Consider the following 21545-nt stretch of genomic DNA (forward strand, 5'->3'; position numbering starts at 1 on the left):
ATACCAAACCATTGTCAGCTGTTGGGACACCACGTAGAACATTCCCTATGATAGGAATGTGCTTTTTGTTCTTTAAAATAGGAGAATCATTAATGCTAGGGGCTTCTGGATACCATTAATATTCTATTTCTTGAGCTGAGTTGTGGTTACAGTGGTGTTCACTTTATAACTATTTGCTAATCTGCATGGATAAATCTCATGTACATTTCTATCTGTACATTACATCTCACTTAAAAATGTTAAACTTTTTAAAGCATGGCTGAGTGGTAAAACACAACACTCTTTCTCCCAATTTAGTACAGACTGGACCCATGAAACAGAACACAACAGCCCTACTAAGGTGTTTTTGCCTACCTGGTGGTGGAGACCTGTCATTTGAAAAAGGGAAACTTCTAAAATTCTCTAAACATGCGTTTATCTCCCCACCTGCTCAGGAGGTAAACAGAGGAACACAGGCAGAAGGAAAGCAGAGTTCTCCCATTCCTAGTATGTTGGAGTTGACTCAAGATGTGAAAGTGTGGCTGTAAGTGTATGACTCAGTTTCCCCGGTCTTTCCCTCCTACAGCTCTACCTGTTGGTTCCCATGTGCTTACTTATAGAGACAGGCCTTTCTGGAGAACCCTTTCTTCCCCCTGCCAAGGGGAGAAAGCTGCTTTAGGGTGGAGGATGGGGTGGGGGGCTGGGTTCAGCTGGCCTCTCCTACACTCTTTTGCAAGCCTTTCTTTCCTTATCATTGTTCCTCACCATCTGGCTTCACCAGAACAATCCTTTCTCCTGAGGGCCTTCGAAGGATATGGACTGTTTGGTGTGACTGGATGGCTCAGTTGGTTAAGCGACCAATTCTTGATCTCAGCCTAGGTCTTGATCTCAGGGTTGTGAGTTCAGGCCCCACATTGGGCTCCACATTTGGTGTGAAACCTACTTTAAAAAAAGAGTGAGAGAAATCGAGAGAAAATCTGAGATCCTCAATCTGGCATTCAGGGTCTGACAGAGTAACATCCCTCACCAGGGCCACAGCAAATTGCTTTCACTATGCTCCAAGTGCATCTTCCCTTCTAGGACCCCCCAAACTTTTGTACAGGCTGTTTCACTTACCTAGGCACCCCTTTTGTATTTAATCAGGATGTGCATGATACTAATTATATGTTGTGGCATTATTATAAACACTTTACAAATATTACCTCATTTATTCTCACAACCCTATGCTGTAAGCACCATTATGACCCTATTTAACAGATAAGGAACTTGAAGTGCAAGAAGGGTAAGAGGCATGGATTCAAACTTAAGCAGCAGTAAGTGCTCTTAGCCACTGCACTGTATTGCCTCTTACACTTCCTTCAACTCACTTTCACTTCTACTATTAGCAGCTCTCCCCACACTGCCCCTGATTCCCTTGAGCTCCCATAGCTCCCAGTTCCCACCTTTACCCCCTATTAGGCTGAAACAATCTGACTGCTTATTTTACTTTTTTCATTTTTAAAAACTTTTTTTGTCTTGAAGTATAACACACATAAAGAAAAGTACAAAGAGGCATAAGTGCACAGCTCTCAATGAATTGTTCCTGAGGAACCACCCAGGTAATCAGCATGGAAATCAAGAAACACAACATTCCTAGCACTCTAGAAGTCTCCTCAGGCCTCCTACTCAGACCTGAAAGGCAATCTTGAGTCTGACAACTATCACCATAGAGTAGTTTCACCTTTTAGGACTTTATCTACATGGAATCATACAGCAGGTGCTCGTTTGTGTGTGGTTTATTCTGCTCAGCATAGTGTTTGTAGAATTCATCCAAATTGTATGTAGATGTGGGACATTTCTTCCTATTGATGTTTAGTATTCCATTGTGTGGATATGCCACAATTCATTTCTCATTTTTCTGTTGTTAGCATTTCAGTCGTTTCCAGTTTGGACTATTACAAATAGTGCTTTTAGGAACATTATTGTATATGTCTTTTGGTAAACATATATAAGCATTTTTGTTGGGCATATACCTAAAAGGATTGCTGGGTTAAAGGGTGTGTGTCTGATCACCTTCAGTGGATACTGCTAGGCAGTTTCCAAAGTGACTATATCAATCTATACTCTCATCAACATTGAACAAGAATTCTGGGCACTCCACATTCTTGGCAACATTCAGTATTGTCTTTTTCTTTTTAGTCATTTTAGTTAGCTGATTTATTTCATATTTTCTTGACTAATGAAGTTGTATGTTCATATTTTCCTTTCTAATCCTTAAGTATGTATGCATGTATTTTGCTTTAGTGCACTAACCAGGACTCCAGTGCAATTTGAGTTTTATTAATAAAAATGTTTTAACATTTATTTATTTTTGTGAGACAGAAAGAGACAGATCATGAGCAGGGGAGGGGCAGAGAGAGAGGGAGACAGGCTCCAGGCTCTGAGCTGCCAGCACAGAGCCTGACGTGGGGCTCAAACCCACAAACTGTGAGATCATAACCTGAGCCGAAGTTGAAGTCAGACACTCAACCGACTGAGCCATCCAGGGGCCCCAGTCCAGTACAATTTGAATAAAAGTAGTTACAGTGGGCATCCTTATCTCATTCCTAATCTTGGATGGAAAGCATTCAACACCTCCCATTAGGTGTGATATTTGCTATAGGTTTTTTGTAGATGACATGTATTAAAGCATTTTCCTTATATTCTTGGTAAACTTTGTCATGACGTGCTTCTTTGCATCTATTGAAATGATCATACAATTTTTATTAAATTCCCTGAAGGAATTTATGTAAAATTAGAAAGTTGGTGCATTTTGTCTTTGAATATTTTGTAGAATTCACCATTGACAGTCTCTGGGTCTGGACGATTATGGCAGGCTTTTTAATTACAAATTCAATTATTTAATACTTATGGGATTATTTACTTTAAAGCTGTTTTCTTGTGTCAGTTTTAGTGAATTTTATTTTTCGAGGAATTTTCCCATTTGTCAAAATTTTCTAATTTGTTTGGTATAAAGTTCTTCATAATATTGTCTTCTACTTTAATGTATCTGTGACCCAAATTGTGCTTCCTCCTTTTGTTCCTGATACTAGTTATGTGCCTTCTATATATTTTTTCCAGATCAGTGTTAGTGATGTATCATTTTTCTAGTTTTTTCAAATAACCAACTTTTAGCTTTGTTGATCCTCTCTGTTATAGTTCTGTTTTCTATTTCATCAATTTCTACTCTTATCTGTTGCTTCTCTCCTTCTACTTCCTTTAAGTTGCTTTTTTTTAGCTTTTTGAGATGGATTTGGCACCTTTTAAAAAATAATATATAATTTAAGGCTCTCCGGTCCTAAGCACATGGCCTTAGCAACACTCCACAGGATTTCAAATGTAATATTTCCATTATCAGTCAGTTCAAAACATTTTCTAATTTCCACTTTGAATTTACCCTTGACTCATGGGTTCTTTTCCCTCTGCAAAACACTGTGTCCAAACTGAAGCCCTTGTCAAAATACAGATTTGGGGGCCTCATCTCAAACCTCCTGGATTAGTATTTCTGGGAAGTAGGTCTGGAGATCCACATTTCACAAGGTCTCCTAGGGATTCAGATATAGGTGGATTGCAGGGCCACAGTCTGGTAGCACAGCAAGGGTTTCTTAAGGGCAGGGAGCAAGTCTGAGCCACCTGTATCTCCAGTGCCCACCACGGGGCTTAGCACAAAGCCATGTTTAAGAAATGGGTGAGCCAATGGATGAGAGAAGGAAACAAATAAAAGAAAATTGCTTATATCAAGAGAATCAGAGTTTTTAGGATGCTATCAATTAGCGAACCACTAAGGCATCATTTGGCCCCAACTGAATCCATTCAGGACAGAAATATTTTTTCCTTGTCTTCAGATGTCTGCCTACTAAGGTTTTTCCTCACCTGTCCTGTTCTGCTGTCCTGGAACTTGACCTTAACTATGAGTGTGTGCCTGTCTACTGGCACAGAGAAAGTAGGGGTGACACGGGAGGTGTCCTGAGAGGGGCTGTTCAGAGCTGAACAGGGGTCCCTGCCCCTCTCCCCACACCAGCCCACAGGTCTTGCTGGGAAAATCCCCGCAGAACCCATTCTAAATGAGGTTATGAGCTCTACCTCGCAGAGCTCTAAGCATTCCCCCACCCCCACCCCCATCCCAAAGCTTTTGAGAAACTTTCACAGGACCTCTCGGCCCAGATCTGATCCCGGACCCCTACGCTTGCTTCCTCTGCACTTGTAGCCCAGGTGAGTTGCTCTCTCAGCAGCCCTTTGGACGCCTCTCCCCACGTCCACGCGTGCCTCCCTTAAACATCTCAGAAAAGCCAGAGTGTGACTTCCCCAGCCAGCTATTGTCCAGGCAGCACAGCCGCCACCCCAGCATCGCCACTTGGACGGCCAGCCAGCCTGCCGGCAGCTCCCTGGCTTCACCAGCCCCCACCGAGCCCCGCCCCGCCTCACGGAGGACCAGGCTGGCGGCTGGGAGTCTCCCTCCCGCTCCCTCCCTTACTGCCTTCCTCCCCCGCCCGCCCCTGAGGCAGGGACCGTGCAAATCGAGGAGAGGGGGGACAGACAGGCCGGATGGGGTCCGGCTCAAAGCCCTGGACTCCCCACTGATGCCTCATCCAGGCCGGGTGTCCCCAACATCTTGGGACCCGGATTTGTGTGAGCTAGGGTGGTTCCCAGGCCAGGAGCGTCCCTCCGGCAGGGCCGTGGTGCCCCCGTTTTGCATCAGGACCCCCCCTCAGATGCTCTGAGCCACCCTCCTCAACCCGGATCTAAAACCCGGGACACGGCTATCAGGCCAGCCTCTCTCTCCACCCCACCCCCTCTTTCTGGCGTCCATCCCCTTCCCAACACCACCTCTGCTGCTGCCTCTGGCTGTGGACCTGCACCTCTTCCCCATCCCCGCCAGGCCTGGGGAGGGGAGTGAGGCTGGACGAGAGCTCCCCAACCTGGGGCTCTCCCAGGCCATGGCCAGAGTGCTCCCAGAGAGGAGCCCCGGCCCCTGAGCTTCTGCTTGAGGCTTGGCAGAGGCCCCGCGGGGACCGTGTCTTCTGAGGACAAAAGGCGGCGGCCAGTCGGCAGACGGAGCGGGGGGGGGGGGGGGGGGGGGGGGGGGGGGGACCGGCAGCCAGGCTAGCAGAAGGGGAGCAGGGGCCAGCACTGGCCCCCCTCCCGGTTTGGAGGTGGCATGAAGATGGAGGTGGGAGTGTGTAGTGGGGGAAGCACCTGCCTGGAGCCTCACCTTCCAGCTAGCTGGGCACCCCAAGGCTGTGTGCTGCCCACTTGGTGTTCCCTACTGCCCCCAGTCCTGCCCAGTGCACCCGTTCGGTGCCTGCTCCCCTGATATCTGCGTTTTAGACCAGCCCGTCTGCTGTATCCACGGCAACAGAAGCAGAAGTGTCACAGGCGGCCACATCACTGAGGGACCAACAATGTGGCCTGGGCTGTGATTTATCCTGGGTGAGACAGCTTGAGTCCCCTCCCTGGATTCCAAGACAGCCCTGCTGAGAGAGCCCAGGTAAGTGGTCAGCATCCCTTCGGCAAGGATGGGGGGCTGAGACTTCTCTTCTGTCTTCCCACACATATTTCAGAGTCTCCATCACTGCCATGCGCTCTCTCTCTGACTCTGTTAGTGTGTCTACCCCGCCCCCATCCCCGTTCCATCACAAGGACTGCTTGGGCACCCAAGCCTAGAGAGTCCTCTAGCCATCTCCATCTTCCCCAATCCCAAATGTCCCAGGAGAAAGGGAGCTACCACCTGTTTCCCCAGTCCTCACACTAGGTCTGTTTTTATCATGATGGTTGCTTTGGGGCATGAGGCTGTGTTAATGTCCCCTTGTGTGCTAGCTGTGGAAGGCATGCCTGGGAGCCTGGCAGTGCTCTTCTCCTCGATGCCTGCACCCTGGGCAGGCTCAGCCTCCTGCGGCTGCCTCCTCTCCCTCCCCTTCTCCCTCTCCCTCTCCCTCCCTGTCTCCCTCTCCTTCTTCTCCTCCACTCTCCTCCAGGTTCCTTGGCCTGAGTGCAGAGTGTGTGTGTTTCTGTCTGTGTGTGTGAGCAGGCAGGTGGGTAGACATGACAGAGAAGCTGATCCCAGCCCAGACCACCCCCAACTCCTCCTTTGCTTCTTTCCTCTTTCTCTGCTTTCCTTCCTTTCTACTTTCCCCAGTCTCTCCCCACAGGTAGCACAGACTTTTGCTTGCTCACCACGGAAGATACTGCTGTGATTCCCAGCTGGTAGGGAAAGTGAGGTGGGGGTGGGAAGCACGTCCAGGCCCTAGGCTACCTCGTGGCTCTGTGAAGGCAAGGACCATGCCGCACAACCTGCAGGGACCCCAGTGTGGGCCCCAGCCTCCATCCAAGGCTATCTCTGTTTCGAATGCCCATGTTGTATCTGGGACCCCCAGATCTAATGGCCTTGTGCACAGTGGCCAGTGGTCCCTATGTCTGGAGGGGCAGGGAAGCCTAGTGCATGAAGAACATGGATTCTCCAGGGACACTTCCCCCAATTACTAGCTCTGCAACTTGAGTGAGAGTGTGCCACTTATTGAACCTCAGTTTTCCCATCTGTCAAAGAGACTGGTAAGCCTCCCATCATGGGTGTGTGTGTGTGTGTGTGTGTGTGTGTGTGTGTAGTGACTAAATAAGGTTGTGCATGCAAATAAAGGATGTGCAAAGAAGTGGCCCTGAAGCAGTATCAGCAAAGCTCATGGTCAATATCTCTGATTATTCATGATTAATAGTTACTGATTATTTGGAACTGGCCCCTCTCCTCCAGGGTCTTGGCAGAGATCTAGGGAAGACAGCAGGTAGACAAATGGGTGAAGGGGGGGTGTGTGGAAGGGAGGTAGGAGCAACTCAGTGTTGTCAGCCTTCCTTTGTAGACAGTGATGAGTGGTGGCTATAGGGAGAGCCTCCCACCACCACTCCACTCCAGTCTCCTCTCCCTGAACTTGCCCCTGTCTGTGCACCCGCGCACGCGCGTGCGCACACACACACACTCATACTCACACTCAAACACACACAGAGACTTGAGTCTCCATGAGCTAAGAGAGGCCTGGCTTGCAGCCTGCAGCATTCTTGGCCCTGGTGATATAGGCGTCTCCCTGTTGAGGGGAGACTTGGCAAGAGTTTGGCCTGTGGTCAGTGGTTGGCAGGGCCTGGAAACAAGGCTGAAGCTTCTGAGATCACAGGGCTTCCGGTAGAGCTGGGGTGTGGCCCATGCAGCAGTCAGATCTGTGGGGGACGGGTCCCAGGGATTTGCTAACCTAGAGCCTGGACTGGGGTGGGGGACAGTGGGGTCTGATGACTGGTTTCTGGGAATGGAGATGCGGTGGGACATTGAGTGAGGGGTGGGTGGCTGGAGGAAGATCTTTAAGGCCAGGGGAGAGGTAGGAGGAGGGGAAAGTCTGAGACCCAGAAGACCCCATGGTGAGGGTAAGGAGGGGTGGGGCTTTGGGGTATGGAGTAGACTTTTCTGAAGAAGCATTTGATGTGAAGAGAGAGGACACAGCCTGTGGTTTAGAGGCATCTGGACCTGAGAGTGGATATATATGTGTAACTGTGTGCAGTCTGTGTGTCTATGTGTCTGTTCATGGGCATTGTGGATGTATGTATATGAGCCTGTGTGTGAGCAGGCCACATGATGGTGTGTGCAAGTCTGTGAATGAATGAGTGTGTGTACAGGGGAGTGGGTATGACTTTGCATGTCTGGGTGAGCAAATGGGCATGTTTGATTCTGAGGCTGAGTGAGATTGTGTTTCTTTCAGCCAACACGCCTGTTGAATGTCTAGTTGTGTATGCTTGTGGTATCAGTTTATCTTTGACTGTACATGTCTAATTATGTTCTATCCCCAGCTGGGAATCACAGCAATATCTTCAGTGGTGAGCAAGCAAAAGTCTGTGCTACCTGTGGGGAGAGACTGTCATGGGAATATATGCCATGCATGTATGCATATGAGTATGAGGGTTTCAGAATGCTCGAGTATGCATACCCAATTAAGTGAATGTCTCGCTGTATCTGTGTATATTTTTGTGTACCTATGTGTGCATATGAATGTAGGTATATCTAAACTGTGTGTTTGTGAGTATAAGGGCGTGTGTGTGTGTGTGTGTATGTGTCCATGCATGTATGGGAGGGTATGTGTGTGTGAACATGCTTCTGTGTGGGTGTGTCTGTCATGTATATGTAGGAGTGGTCTGTATGTTAATGCCCATGTGGATTCTCCAGCATTTTGAATTATGTGTATGTCTGTGTATGTGTGTTTTAAGTACGTACTGTCTGCAGAGATACCTGTGCGTCCACATCTGATTAGGGAACTGTTAGTGTAGATGTCACATGAGTAGAAGGACTAATTGTGTGGGTAGAGAGGAGTGTGTGAATACATGATTTGTGCATGGAGATATATTTCATGGGTATGCCCATGTGTACACATTTGATCATGTATATGGGTATGGATATTGGGAGGGGGTCTGTGCCTGTGTAAAAATGCACAAAAGGCTATGTGCATAGGTGAATGAATGTATTTGTTTATGTGTCTAATTGTGTTTGTGGGTACACTGTTATGTGTGAAAGCAAGTCTGATTGTGGTATGCATGAGTAACTACATTTCATAATACTTGATACACATATCTCAATATGTGTTTTGTTTGAATTTCTGAGTGTAAGTGTGAATGTATGAGTATGGATATGCCTATGAGTGACTGTGAGTGTATATGTGTGAGTATATGCTAGCAGGTGTGAACATATGGCTGGGTGTGCATTTGAGTGAACATATCTGTATATTTTCCCATGTGTTCACACACATCTAAGTATGTGTCTGTGAATATGCCTGTGTGCCGGTCTGAATGTACAAGGGTATGAATGTACCACTTTGTGTAGTTCTGGTTATTTATATATGTGTATTTGTGTTTGTTCTGGAACATGTATTCTAGAACAGTTTAAGTGAATGCATGTGTATGCCACTTTTGGTCTAAAAGTATGTTTGAGTGTGTGTGTGGAAAGTGTTATCAATTCTTCTTGTGCAGATGTTCAAGTATGTGAGAATATGTGACTGTTCTTCCATGTGCGCATGTGTGTGAACAGACCTTTGTGTCCAAGTCTGTCTGAGAATATAAGTATAAATGAATGTTCTTTTGTTTGCATAGCTTCTCATATGGGTGTGTGAACATGTGGGAACGTTCATGGTATACATATCTTATTGTAATTGTGTGAGTGTGTTTTGTGAGTACATTTGTGTCTCCATGTCTGGTTGTGTGCATATAGGAATGAATGATATACATGTCTATGTGTATGTAAATATGCTCACAAGCATACATGCCCGATTGTGTGTATATGTCTATGTGTGTTAGAATGTCTGTATATGAACACATCATCTCAATGACAAGCATGTGCACATCTGGGTGTTTTGTGTGTGAGTACACCCACATGTGAGTATGTGTGAAAAATGTTTGTGTTCATGTCTGGGGTATGTGTGTGTGTGTATACATTTGAGAGCTCACCTCTGTGTGTCATGTTTGTCATTGTCTCTTTGGGTGTGATGTAGAGTCTGTCCATCTGTGGACATGTAGAAATATGCCTGTGTGTATACCTGGGTCTGTGAGTGAATGTATGTCCTTCATGGGCATGTATGCCATGCATGTATACCTGTGTTTGAGAGTAAGTGGAAATGCACATGTAGCACCAAATGCAATGTGAGTGTGCCTATGTGTAGGGATAAGTGCAGGTATTTGTCCATGTGCCTGTCTGATGGTATGTGTATGAGAGAGAGATTTGGCCTTAGGCCTACCCCAATAAGCCTAATTACTGAAAGAGTGATAAAGGACAGTACTTAAGAATCTGTGTGAGACTGTGTGTACACCCCAGCGTGTGTTTATGCACGTGTCTAAGAATCAGTGGCACTCTGCTAGACCATAGCTAGCTATGTGTAGAAATCCTACAGGATGTCAAGCTATAACATCTGAGCAATCCATGACCCTCTTTGGGGCCTCTTTGGCCTTGACCAGGTGCTGGGCTTTTGCGGGGGGGTGGTCTCAGGATAATTCCTGTCATTCACACTCAAGAAATGGGAACCAATCATGGTTGATGTCCTCTTAGGGAAGGGGACCTTGTGACTTTTTAGAAAAGGATTTCTTGAAACACAAAGACCTCCCGTCCCATCCCCCAACCATTGAAGACCCAGGACAAAATGGCATTGTGTAGTGTCTAAGGTTGGTGAATGGTTTTCATAGAGAGCACCTAAATTATTCCATCAAGACAGAAATCTAGATGTCAATGTGTATGTATAAGTAAAGGTATATCTGGGTAGAGTGGTGTGTGTGTGTGTGTGTGTGTGTGTGTGTGTGTGCTTTAAAGGTGGTATATTTGGTAAGAAAATGAAAAAGAGAGAGTGGGAGAGAAGGGATCTGCGTTGTGTGTATCTAAGAGACTCTGGGTGTTTCTGGGTAAGATATCTATGTGAGACATTTGGCTGTATTTGGGAGGGGTGAATGTGAGTGCAGGTGTAGGTAAATGGTGTGTTTGTGAGGGGCTATGAGAACATCAGCCTATTTGGGTGGAGGATGGTATGAGAGAGAGTTTGGGTATGGGGATGGTATTATATGTATTGGGTATGGTATGAGTGACAGTGGAATATGTGTGAGGATGTTTGTTTTTGAGGAGTGTGTGTGCGGGTGTATCTGGCTGGTGCAAGAGAGTGAGGGAGTGTTTGGATGTTGTATGTGTTTTATAGTGTAGCTGTATCTGTGAGAGTGTGGGTGTTTCTGGGTAGAGTGTGTGCATGAGGGAGTATGGGTGTATTGGGCTAGGATCATTTAAGTGTGGTATATCTGGATATTTTGTAGGTGAGTGACCATACAAGTCTATTAGGCAATGAAAGTGTGCCACGGAATATATCTAGATGGTGTGTATGTGTGTGTGAGAGAGAATTTGGGCACATCTGGGTGATGATGGAGGTCTACGTGAGTATATGTATAATTGGGAGATATCTATGGTTGGTGTGTGTGGGAGTGTATGTGGATGAGATATGTGTGTATAATGTATGTAAGAGAGTATGGTGGTGTATCTGCATTGTATCTGTGGAGTGTGGGAATTCTGGATGATAGTGATTAAAAGAGTGAAATCTGGATTGTGTGTATGTGTAAAAGAGAATGCAGGTGTTTCTGAATATAGTGGGGGTATGACAGCATGAAGTATTTGGTGGAGGGAAGGTGTAGGTGTATCTGGATGGGTTGTAAGTGTTTGGGTTTACCAGAGTTGGGGAGTATGAGTGGGTGCATCTGGATGTTTTGTGTGTGAGGTGTGGACATATCTGGATGGTGTATGAGAGAGCGTAGTGGTATCTCTGGGCTCTGTGTTAGACCGCGTGTGGGTATAGTCTGGGTTGAGTGTTTTGAATCTGAGTGTATCCAGATGGTGGGTGGGTGAAAGCACAGGTGTATTTAGGTGGTGGAATGCATAGTATATGTAGACGATGTGTTGTAAGAACTTTGGTTGTGTATATGGGTATGTATGTACTTCGACATGTGTATGAGTGTGTGTATAACTGGATGCGGTGTGTAAGAGAGTTTGGGGGGCATATCTGGGTGGAAAGTGTTTGGAGTGTGAATGAATCTGACTGGTGTGGAGAGGATGGAAGTATGGATGTATCTGGGTAGTGAAGTGTCTGGGATGGTATACTGGGTGGCATGTGTAAGAGCTGGATATATCTGGGTGGCGTGTGTGTGTGTGTGTGTGTGTGTGTGAATGCAGGTGTATCTAGATGGTAGTGGAATGTATCTAGTTGATGTGTATGTGTGTGTATGTGAATGCAGGTGTATCTAGATGGTAGTGGAATGTATCTAGTTGATGTGGTGTGTGTGTGTGTGTGAGAGAGAGAGAGAGAGAGAGAATCTCGATAGTCCATTTAGGATGAATCTGGATGGTGTATATATATATATGTAACAGGGGGTAGATGTTTCTGGGTGGGGCTTTGTGAGTGGGATTGTTTTTGGTGTGTGTATGTGAGAAAGAGAAAGAGAGAGAGAGAACATGAGAAAATAATGGGTATATATGTATAGGATTTGTGTGTGAGCAGGTGTCTCTGGATAATGTGTACGTGCTGTGTGTGTGAATGCACTTAGGCTGGGAACTTGTGAGTGTGAGTATCTGGGTTGGCTGTATGTGAAGTGTAGTGTCTTTGAATAGTGTGTGTCATTGTGGGTCTGTGTCTTGATACCATGTGTTAAAGAGATTGTAGGTGTGCCTGGGTCAAATATGAGGGCTCTAGGTTGGGAATGTCTATGGATTTGAGTATATTTGAATGTTGCACATGAGAGTGTAGGTGTACTGAGTTGGGAGTTTGCAGAAGTGTGGCTGTAACTGGGTGGAGTGCCTGTGGATGTAGGTGTGTTTGAGGTGTGTGTGTATGAGGATGGGTGTGTTTAGGTGGGATGTGTGTGAGAGAATGTGGCTGTATCAGTATTGGGTGTGTGTGTGAAAGTGGGTGTGTCTGAATGGTGTTTATATGAAAGAGAATGTGCACCTATCTGGGTTGGGGTGTGACTGTGTGTGTATCTAAGTAAAGGAGTGTGGGCTTCTCTCCAGCTGGTGTATGAGAGACAGATAGGGTATATCTGAGTGGTGTGTGAAAGAGGATACAGGTAAGTCTGAGTGGGGTGTGTGAGTGTATCTGGGTGGGGCTGTGGGTACATGGGTATATTTGGATAGTGTGTCTGAGAGTATTTGGGTGTATTTGGGTGGGAAACGTATCTGAGAATATGGGCATATCTGCATGTGAGTGTGGATTTGTCCAGATGGTGTGTAGGTGGTATAACTGGGTGTTTTGTGTATTTGATAGTGTGGGTGTGTCTGGGTGGGGTGTGTGCTTGTTGGTGTGTGTGGGAATGTGTATATCTTTCCCAGGCCATATATGCCTCTGGTACAGTGTCTATAAATGTGAGCATGTATGTGCTTACATGTGTGTGGCTATTGGTACCCATGTATGTTGGTACATGGCTTATGTGTGCATGTGTTTGTGCTAAAATAGTGTGTATCTCTATGTGTGTGTGAGGTGAATGTGTTTCTCCTTGTGAGTAACTTAGATCTGCAAGGTCTCTGGAGCTAGGCGCTGGATTTGCATCCTAGTTCTGCAATTTATTAGCTGTGGAGCTTTGGGCAAGTCACCTAATCTCAACTAAACCACAGTTTTGTATTTGTAAAGTAGGAGTAATAATACCGTCTATCTCATAGGGTGAGGATCAGATGAGTTAATATTTGGAAAGTGCTTAGGACAGTGCCTGGCACATAATGAGCCCTCTGTGCCATATCAGGTGTTACCTAGTACTATTATTGCATGTGCCTGATGTGTAAGTAACAGTATGTGTCCATCAGCAAGTGCAATGGAGTGGTTTCTATGTGCATATTTCCTACATTATCTGTGTAAGAGAGTTAGCAGATCCTCTGTGTATGTGAGAATGTGCTTCTATGTAAAACTGGCTTTATACTTAAATGTATCCCAATGTATATATAAAACCATAAGAATATGAGAAAGGAAGTGTGTGTCTAGGAGGTCAAGGGAGGGAGTTTGGCCATGCATGTGTATTTCTTAGTGTACATCTGGGTGTATGAATGTCCATGTGAGTGCAGGTGTTACATGAATTGCTGGTATGCTGCATGTATGACCATGTGTGCACTTGTGTGTGTGTGTTTTAAAGTTTTTATTTTGAGAGACAGAGAAAGCTCAAGTGGGAAAGGGGTAGAGAGAGAGAGAATCCCAAGTAGGTTCCACACCGTCAGCGCAGAGCCCAATGCAAGGATTGAACTCACAAACTATGAGATCATGACCTGAGCCAAAGTGGGATGCTTAACCGACTGCACCACCCAGGCGTCCTGTGTGTTTTTTTTATCTGAATATTTAAATAGGCCTGTAGTAATCAGGATGTAAATGTGTGAGTGTGAATCTCTGTTGTGCCTATACAGGTAGGAAGGTTACTATCCAGGTTTATATATGATGATGATGTGTGTATAAAAGATTTGTGCCCATATGGCCATGTACTAGGATGTATGGATTTGTGTTGTATAACTGAATGCATAGGTGTGAATGAGTGTGTGCATCTGAGGGTTTGTGTCTGTGTTTATAAGCATTGGTGGCTACATGGCTGTGTGTGTATGAGTCTGCATTGCTCTGCATATACTTGCCTCTGTGTGTGTGGCAGGGAATCTGAGCGATGCGCTGTATGTGTGAGACTGTGCTGTGTGTATAGCGTACGTGTACCAGGGCAAGGTTTGTATAAAACAGTGGATTTCAATATCTTAATGTAAGAGCCTGGGGTAGGGGAGGGCCTTGATCTATAGGATGTGAATAGGACTTAATTTGTGTCTTTTTTAAAAATTTTTTATGTCTTTTATTTATTTTGAGAGATAGAAACAGTGTGAGCAGGGGAGGGTAAGAGAGAGAGGGAGACACAGAATCTGAAAACAGGCTCCAGGCTCTGAGCTAGCTGTCAGCACAGAGCCTGACGTGGGGCTCGAACCCATGAACCGTGAGATCATGACCTGAGCTGAAGTCGGACACTTAACCGACTGAGCCACCCAGGCGCGCCTTAACTTGTGTCTTAATGTCAGTTCTTAATGTCTATGCATATGCATGATTGGGTCTGAAAACATGTAGGTCAGTATGATTTGGTTTGTATGTGTATGTGTCTGCATGTGCCCATGCGTATGGTGAATTTTTCTCTGCCTAGGCCTCTATTTCTATTGCAGGGTGGTTATCTGTGTGTGTGTGTGTGTGTGTGTGTGTGTGTGTTTTATATCTTTGCATGATTGCTGGTAGGTAGCTACTTACACACTTGCCTAACTTTCCGTGTAGAAGAGGAGGTGTGTGTGTGTGTGTGTGTGTGTGTGTGTGTGTACATGTACACATACACCTGATTGTGGTTATCAGCTGGTGTAAGTCTGGATGTGAGTGCGTGTGGATCTCCATGTACACATGCACCTGTGTGCACATATCTGTCCATGTGTGCTAGCATGTCTGTGCAATGTGACTAGATGTGAATGTCTTGGGGCACGCCCACCCTGGCACGTGGAGAACGGGACTATCCACATGACACATGGGAATAAACTGAAGAGGATTTAGGGTTACTGGGGTTTGGTGAAAAGAAATTCTGTAGATTTTCTTTATATCACACAAATTGTGGTGAGAATAACAAAAATGCAAAGTTTTAGGAGAGTTATTAAATATTGAATTCAAATGACATCTTTTCAGGAATTTTTTGTAACACTCTTGAGCTCGCTTCTAGAAACATAACTTTTATTTACTCATGCAGATTTTGGGTGGTCAACATTCATGCCCACCTCTGAGCCTTTGATTATGACTCCCTTTATTTATTTTATGGTAATCTGACTCATTTATGGACATTTTCATCATAACTTCGTAAATTAGTTTGTGTTGAACATAGATCTTCTATATCAAGTAGTTGTATTTCTTGGTAAAAACGCAAACAAAACAAATGAAACAAGTAACTGTTAGTAGTTTTGACACGGATATAAACTTATATCATGATCTGCCATTTCATGTTCTTGGAAAGCCTGTTGTTGAAGGTAAGATCTATTCCATGGAGGTTGTGCAGACACAGTTTGCCCTAATGTCCCCAGTAATTAGCTTGAATGTATGAAACATAGCTGCATGATTCTGCGAGTCATCAAAGCTCATCTTAAAGGCATCAGCTTTGAGGTCATTAGGGAACATTTTGGTTTCTCTGAAGCTTTTACACCATATCAACCTTTCTTAAGAAATGCAACAACTTGTGGGGCGCCTGGGTGGCTCAGTCAGTTGGGCATCTGACTTCGATTCAGGTCATGATCTTGTGGTTTGTGAGTTCGAGCCCCACGTCGGGCTTTCTGCTGACAGCTCAGAGCCCGGAGCTTCCTTCAGATTCTGTGTCTCCCCTTCTCCCTGCCCTTCCTATTCTCATGCTCTGTCTCTCTCTACTCTCAATAATAAATAAAAATGTTTAAAAAATTACAAAAAAAAAGAAATGAAACAGCTTGTCATTCGTGCAACTGCTTGTTTGTGCCTCTCTGTTTCACCTCCCTATTCTAACTCGCTTGTTTTTGCCATAGCCAGGCAGAGACCCAGGTTACCCAGGTTCTCTGCTGAAGTAGCTAATGATCTCTTCTGTCTTTTGATAGTCACCATCAACAGGAAACTGCTTACATGGGTAGGTGGCAGCGAATGATCAGAGGTTGTTTTTTTTTTTGATTTGTTTTTTTACTGGTTAAAGCATCTTTCTCCTCAATAATCAGAACTTGGATAATTCATAGTCTTTGAATTTTGTGCTTCAAAGGTAGGATACTTCTTGAAATCTAACACCTATTTCTTTTCTTTCCATCATATGTGATGTTGAAAATCTTGTAACGAATGCACATTAGGGGCGCCTGGGTGGCTCGGTTGGTTGAGCATCTGACTTTTTTTTTTTAATTTTTAATGTTTTTATTTATTCTTGAGACAGAGAGAAACAGAGCATGAGTTGGGGAGGGGCAGAGAGGGAGACACAGAATCTGAAGCAGGCTCCAGGCTCTGAGCTCTCAGCACAGAGCCTGATGTGGGACTCAAACCCACGAACCGTGAGATCATGACCTGAGCCGAAGTTGGCCACTTAGCCAACTGAATCACCCAGGCGCCCCAGACTCTTTTTTTTTTTTTTAAGTTTATTTAGTTTGAGAGACAGCCCATGAAAAAGTGCTCATATGCATGGTGAGGGAGGGGCAGAGGGAGAGAGAATCCCAAGCAGGCTCTGAGCTGACTCTGGGGCTGGGGGACGGGTGGGAGGGCTCAGTCCTAGGAACCCTGAAATCACCGCCTGAGCTGAAATCAAGAGTGGATCACTCAACCTACTGAGCCACCCAGGTGCCCCTAAGCATCTGATTCTTGATTTCAACTTCAGTCATGATCCCAGAGTCATGGGATGGAGCCCCACATCGGGCTCCATGTTGAACATGGAGCCTGCTTAAGATTCTCTCCCTCTCCCTTTGCCCCTGTCCCCAACTCACATGTGCTCTCTCTCTAAAATTAAAAAAAAATCACAAATGCACATGAGTTTTGAATCCAACCAAAAATTTTCATTTTGAGTATTTCAAAATGATGAAGCTTTTACCCTAAGGAGACACAGACATTGCTCTACTCATCTTAATAAGTCTTTTTAAATATTCAACTTAATAAAACCAACTAAATATCACCCAGGGAACCATACATGACCTCACTTCTTCTAAGTTGAAGTTTGGCTTTGAATCCATAAACCTTGACAGTATACTTTCATATATTTTTGAGTATTTCAAAGTTTTTCGATGTAATTTTATTCATTTGCTCTAAGAGCCATTTGTTGAAACAAGCATCAAATCGGCAAATGAGAATCATTCACAAAAAATGCTGAAAATTTTCTTTTAGCTCATAAATCTTTTACAAAATCCTTATATACTTAGGTTTAGAACAATATAGAAAAGTGTACTGATATCAAAGCTTCACAGAAACCCAACACACAGGTGGGTAGTGCTTTGGGTTTAATTGAATCCACCTAGCATCATTTACTGTGGAAATCAGACCTACAGGCAAACTTTGATAAGTGAGTGCTCCTTGGTGCACGGACCTCGGCATTTTCAGAACAAATTCCCGATGTAAATTTCATGCCATCTCAGCAGCATCTGTTTACAGACTAATGTAGAAAGTTTCCACAATATTTCAAAATATTCATGTATCACTTTGAATATTTCAACCTTAGTTTATTTTGGTGCCTCTTGCTTTTTTCTCAGGCTTTCTGACTAGTACTATGACCTGAGCACAATTAATCAACATCTAGAGACTCATCAATATAAAATGAAAAACCTTTTGATTCAACAATCTTCTGGGTTAGTGTCATTTCAGTGTTCTTTGACCCATCATCACTATACCTCCTAATAACAATAATTGAAAAGGACTGCTTTTCTATTCTTTTTACCTCATTGGTCTCAAATATGGTGTGGACAATTTTCTGGCAGATTGCTACCTTGTGAGATTCTATTGAGAGGGGCATCTTAGCTTTACTGGTTAATCATGCAACCCTGTCACTGACTGGTTGAGCTTTATCTAACAATGTTCTAGCCCATCTCATAAAAGACCCAGGTTTCTTAATTTGCACTTTGAGATGTTTTAAAAACTCCAAATATTTCTTTGTGTGATAGTGTTTTGTGGCCAGTTGACTGACATAGCCTACTGAGAAAGGAAGTTTCTTTTGATAACTTTCCCATGCAAATCAGACATTTAGGCTGAGGAAGAGAGGGCTTATTTGGCAGCTGAATTCAAATTTGAGACCATCCACATTAAACTGCTTAAATTACGGACAGTCTAGATTTTTTTTGAGAGGAGACTGTGTTTGTCTTGTGAGTCTCCTGATTTTCCAGCTTTAATCAGAAAGTCCATTTTGATGGAAAAAGAAGTATCTTAAAAATTAAATCTATTTGAATATAAAGTAGTGAAGGGGCCAGCAGATCTTTGTAACTTCTGAAACCCATTTTTTAAAGAGAGATTTGAGGCCTTTTCCATTGTTAAGAGAAGCAGCTCTCTGGAAACCAGGCCTTTCTTTCCCTTTAATGAATCAATTCAACTCAGCTACAGCCGGACTTTATTCATTTATTGACAAATATTTTTACCTAAAAGCAAAAGGTAATAGTTAATTATGAAATCTCACCAAGAATCAGATTTGGCTAATTTTTAATATTAAAAACCAGTCACAAGTAAGTCAGTAAATAAACCAAGAGATAATAAAATTATATTGTTGTAAGATTTTTAAAAGAGTCCTTTTAGAGATACTTATGGATGAATGGTATAATATGTATGCTTCAGAATACTCTGGAAATGGATGAGATTATAGGCAAAACAAGACCCTAAGAGTTGATCATTGGTGAATCTGGGCGATGGGTGCACCGAAGTTTATTATAGGATTCTTTCTACATTTTTATATCTGAAATGTTCTAGAAGGGAAAAATTTTTTATGAAGCAGCAGCAATCAAGGCAATTAACAAAAGCAATTTAATTCCCTTTAGGAATACCTAATACTATATAATAATAATAACAGCAACAATCACACAACTATTTTTGTAGCAAAAAAGTTGTGGGGAAAGAAATGAGGTCAAACTAAAAAGAAAAACAAATGTACATGTATAGGCCAAACCAAAAAACCTCACTGATGAACCAGAGTGGCAATCAAATAATCAGATTATCTGGGATGTTTCAACAAGAAGCAATCCAAACATTTACAAACTCCCTTTGAACCCTTAGAGGGCTTCTTGTTCTGGCTCCCTGCTGTGGCAGGTAACCACCGGCCAAGCAGCTCTGCTAATGTTTCCACCTGTGCCTGAAGGAGTTGGCTGGTCCGTGCACATGTGTGGGTTTGTCTCTGGGTTTATATCTGTTGCAGGGTGTGCATATCAAGTAATGTGAGCATGTTTGTGTGTGTACACATCTCTGTGTGCAAGAGTGTGTTTGTATACATGGGCGGTTTTTCTCATGGTTGTACATGAATGGGTATCTGTGTGTACATGTGCCAGGATGTACATGTCTGTTTTGGTGAATATCCCTAATCTGTGTGAAAGGGTTTGGATCAGTCGGCCTCTGTGTGTTAGAGTGTGTTAGGGTATGTACGTGTGTGTATATGTGAGCAGTTTTTTGCTTGTCTGTTTCTTTCTCTATGCAAATATTTCTGTAGATATCTAGGGGGATTCTGTCTGTGTGTCCATGGCTATGTGTGTTTGTGTGTGTATGCATGTGGGAGGGTTCAAGTGCATGTGAGTATTGTGGCATATGTAAGTGACTTTGTTAACATGTGTAACAGTGTTTGTATGTGATGATACAGGTATGCCACTTATACATGCCTATGTCACAAAAGTTTGAGTGTGTGAGAGGATTTGAACAATGTGTGAGTGGGTTTGCATACGTGTAGCTATCTGTCGGGATTTGAGTGTTCATCTGTGTGTGTGCATATGTGTGTGTGCTAGGGGAGTTATAATTGTGGGTTTACGGGCCATTGCACGTGTGTGTGTATGAGTGTGTCTGTGTATATGAGCAATTCTCAGCCCTCTGATACCTAACACCCTCTTTTATGTAGCACGTATTTTGTAACACCCCCTTGCTATATGGACATGAAGTTCTTAGATAATAGCCTTTCTGCAAATATAATTTCAAAGGAAAATCCATATAGTATTTTATGCAATATGCATATTGTATTAACTCTAATACAAATAAATAAGTTAAAGGAAAGTGATTTATAAGAAAATAATTTGTATTTCAATATGTAAATGTTTGGACATGGCACTCTCCAGGAAATTCAGTAAGGTAGTTACAGGCTTGTGAGTAAACATGGATTTGGGAGGGGAAAACTCAGAAGCTGTGCCATGCCAAAAGTGCAGGAAAATGGCAGGCAAAGGCCTAGGGGTGAGATTTTCTCAAATAGTGAACAACTCAAAGAAAGTGCTCCCCAAAATAAAGTACAATCACCTCTGGATTTACTTGACAGCTATATTCTTGGAGAATTTAGGGTATATTAAATTAGGGGGATTTTTGTATTTATAGTGAAATACAATTAGATTCAAGGTTCGGTTCATTACAAGTCCAAAGTCCTAGGGCATTTAGGACATATGCTGGATGTGTGGGACTGACCCAGAGATCGCTGGATGGCCAGCATCCTTGCCCTGGAGCCCTAAATATTGGAAAGACATCCTACACGTCAGCGTTGTGGCCACCAAAAATGCTCTCACAAATTTCCAAAATGTCCCCTAGGGGGCAGTAATGCCTTTGTTGAAGACTAGGCACTGGCGTTTAGAAGGTATTCAGTGCCTGTGGGAAGGAGGAAGCATACAAGATGTACCGTGTGCTCGTCCGCGCGGGGCAAGGTCCCTATGTGTAAGCTGGGTGCTGTCCGTAGGTCTCCATAGCAGTAGGCTATGTATCTGTGTTAGCGTGTGTGTAGGTGTCTGTGTATCTTTCTGAGGGTGTCTGGGCACGAACAGGTGCGTATGTGTTGTGTGTATGCACTGTTTTTAGCCCAAGATGGGTCCAGGCTATGGCTGCTAGTCTGTTCAGAAGAAACCTCTCCTCACCTGTAGAATCGCCCCAGCTTTCTAAGCAACACCAAAGTTTTGTTTGTTTGCTGCTATTGTTTTGTGTTGTTTCATTTTAGCATTTTTTTGTTGTTGTTTTCACTGAGATTCTGGACTACAAAGTATCCACCTTCTCGATCTTAGTGTGTTTCTCTGTGTCTCCCTCTCTCTATCTCCATCTTTGTTTCTGCTTCTATCTCTATCTCTGCCTCTATCCCGACCCCTATCTCTATATTTCTATATTGTTCTCTCTTTCGTTCCTGGCATTATCCCTCTACTATCTCTCTGTCTCTCTTTCTCTCTCTTCCTCCTTCCTTCCCTCTCTTCTTTTGTCTCTTTCATTTTTCTCTCTTTCCCTCCTTCTCTCTCTCTCTCTCTCAGTCTCTTTTTCTCTTACTTTTCTGTCTCTCATACTCTCCCTGTTTCTGTGTGTCTCTGTCCCTTTTTTCTCCCTCTTCTTCCCCTTTCTGTCTCT

The 21545-nt window shown here is 43.9% G+C and overlaps 1 protein-coding gene across 1 annotated transcript in view; it reads left to right on the plus strand.

Annotated features, from left to right (window-relative positions):
* Window positions 1-5134: 5134 nt before the first annotated feature.
* Window positions 5135-21545, plus strand: part of GPR173 (G protein-coupled receptor 173) — an 18354-nt gene continuing 1943 nt past the window's right edge. The window contains exon 1 of the mRNA XM_029930957.1: window positions 5135-5485. The gene's annotated coding sequence lies outside the window, so the exon portion shown is untranslated. The remainder of the gene's footprint in view (window positions 5486-21545) is intronic.

The sequence above is a fragment of the Suricata suricatta genome, chromosome X (assembly GCF_006229205.1).
Source record: "Suricata suricatta isolate VVHF042 chromosome X, meerkat_22Aug2017_6uvM2_HiC, whole genome shotgun sequence".
Lineage (NCBI taxonomy): Eukaryota > Metazoa > Chordata > Mammalia > Carnivora > Herpestidae > Suricata > Suricata suricatta.